Genomic DNA, 3,036 nt, shown 5'->3' with positions numbered 1-3,036 from the left:
AGTAGCCATATTTGTCAAAAGACAAAAACACAAATAAAGTTTTTTACATGGAATTTTTTTCGCCCCGTAGGGCGAAAATAACTGTATACCAACAGTTATTTAAACAGTTGTACAATACAGAGAGTTAGACAGACACGAACTCACACCGCAACAGCAAACAAAATCTCGATGGAAAAATTAATTATCCTCCTTAGCACAAGAAAAAGACGTGTGTTGCCTCTGTATTTTCTTCTGTCTCTGTCTGTACTACCTGGTTCGTGTCTTCCTGTTGGTTCTCTCTGCGGGCATCTCGCCTTCATGTGGCCTTTCTCGCCACATGCAAAACATGTAGGCGGCCTGCCCTCCACTTTCACTCTTAATCTTTGGTCGTCTCGTAGCGCTATCTCCTCATCAATTCTATTTAGGTCTTCCACTGTTGCCTGGATAGTAAGTTCGATTCCATATTCCCAATAATCCACACTCTGTGTTCTTGTGGCCTTCAATATCTTGGCCTCTTCTTTCATATTGTACTTTATTGCTGTCATAAGCCATGCTTCATCTAGTTCTGGGGGTACTTTGCCTACTCGCACTCTGGCCACACGTTTGCCACAGTCCGACGGCAACAGCACCTATTCCTCCGATCGTATAGCTTCCGTAGAGTTCTTAATTGCTTCTATTTCTGTTGCAAAGCGTATCTTCACAGTGGCATATTTGTTTCCTCTAGTTACAAAAGTTGTTTGCTTTCTGATACCTTTCAGGCACTCCTCGATCTCAACTGTCGCGAGCTCTATCTTTCTAGTTGCCACCTTCATGGTTTTAAAAACCACAGTTCTCTTTCTTACACCTTCTGTCAGTTCCACAGGCGGTGTCAACGTCAGCGTGTCTCCGACCTTCGCTAGCAACTTCTCACATTCTTTCATCTTCTTCGGATCAACCTTAATTTCGATTATTTCCAGCTTTCCATCCTCTGTTCCTTTTGCAGTCGCGGCCGCATGACTCTGGCCACCCACCGGTGCTTTCTCCATTTTCCACAACGGGAAGACACAAAAATCACGAACAATATCAACAATTAACAGCAATAATTAACACTCAATTTTTCAACAAAAAAATACTCAACTTTGTAACTCACATAAAAAACTCTACGTCATCGACAACTCAAATTCCAAAAAAAACTGGTGCTCAACATGGCGATGACCCCCACGTCAGAATAAACGGGGAAACAGGAGAAATATCAAAATTTTAAATCTTTATTACAGGCACAAAGGCCTCATTTACAAAGAAGGGGGACATTACAAGGACAGACAACACAAAACGTGGGGTACATAGATCGAATTATGAGATGAAATGAGTAAATTACAATATGATGCAGTTTCATTTAGCAGTTTTCTTATACAGTTCTTATTCATTTTTCTTTTTCTTTTTATGATTCTTTCGTTGTTATGTATGGTTTCAGCTCCTCCGCCGTTACGACGCTTGGCAAAGTGTTGTAGCCCACATATAACCCACTTAGTTGGAAATCAAATCTGTTCATTTCTCGCAGCTTCTTCGCTATCCATTCCTCCACCACTACTGCTTTCGTTTCATCATCAAACGTTCTGGGTTCTAATTTCAGTCGTACCAATCCTTTTATCTTGGCTATCGTTTTTTCCGTTTCTAAATTCCTACTGTAGAAAAGTATTGTTCTAATATTTTAAAAATCTACCTTTCCGATTATCCTTCCTTCTGCCTTCGCCTTTTCCTTCTGTTCCATCATCGCAGTCCACCACTTTAGCCACCTCTCCTGTCTTGTCAACTGTTTTTCCTGCTTTGTATCTTGGGTTTCAATCTTAGTTACGTTCTGTTCCTCGCTATAATTTCCATCTTTCTTAGTTACGTTCGGTTCCTCGCTATCATTTCCATCTTCCGTCATCTTTTTTTCCTTTCCCCTTTTCTTTCTTTTTGGCGACTTTGGCGGCGATTCAGTCCGCATACGTTTTTTCCCCCCATGCTCCTCAGTCTCTTCCTGCTTTTCTTCTTCCTCTTCCTGTTCGGTCTCCACCATTTCCTCCTCACAGACCTCTGTTTCTTTTACTTCGTCTTCTTCTACGATTATTTCTCTGCGAGGACACACCGCTTGCATGTATCCTCTACTTCTGCATTTGTAGCATACGGGTTGCCTTCCCTCCACCACGATCTGTAAACGAGTGTCATCGGGAAGCACTAATTCCTCAGCAATGTTGTGCAGGTCCGGTATGGTAATATGGGCTAGAATTTCTACCCCAAAACCCCACCATTCGATTTCTCTTGACCTCTCCACTTTAATGATATCCACCTTGTCTTTGCATTTATATATTACTGCTGACACCAACCATTTCATATCTCCAACGGTACTCTACCAATCCTCACTCTCGCCGCCCTTCTACCGCAATATACTGGTAAAAGGGCCCACTCTTCCGTACTCAGAGGCATTGTAGAGTATTTCTTCGCTCCTTGCTTCGTCTTGAAATACACCTTCACCGTTCCGTATTTCTTTCCTCTCATAAACAGCACAACTTCCTCTGTGATTTCCTTCAGACACTTCTCAATCATTTCAGTCTCCGCAATTTCTATTTTCTTGGAGCCAATTTTTAAAGTTTTATATGTGATAATTTTCTTTTCTGCTTCTTCCATCACTTCTTTGGGTGGGTCAACCCGCAAACAGTCTCCCTCCTTCTTCAGATTTTCCATTTCCACCTTCACCTCTCTCATTCCCGTGTCGCTGGTCGGCCGGCCGCTGCTAGCTGCAGCTGCGTAGCTGGTAGTCATATTAAACCCCCTCAGCAACGGCTTTCAACAACGAAACAATTCCAACAAAACGGCAACAATATAATAATAGTTCCTCAACAAATTCCTACAACGTATTTCTACTCATGCGCTCCTTCAAAACATGACACAATAATAGTTCTTAAAACAATTTCAACAGAACGCAAATTAGAGAACTCACCGCGTTAAACGCCTTCTTCAACCAAAATCACAACACGACACATAAACATTTTTAAAAACAAATCTTAGTACTCTTTTATGAAAAGCTTATATAAT

Source organism: Octopus bimaculoides, chromosome 15 (assembly GCF_001194135.2).
Source record: "Octopus bimaculoides isolate UCB-OBI-ISO-001 chromosome 15, ASM119413v2, whole genome shotgun sequence".
Taxonomy (NCBI): domain Eukaryota; kingdom Metazoa; phylum Mollusca; class Cephalopoda; order Octopoda; family Octopodidae; genus Octopus; species Octopus bimaculoides.
Note: the sequence above shows the minus strand (reverse complement) of the source record.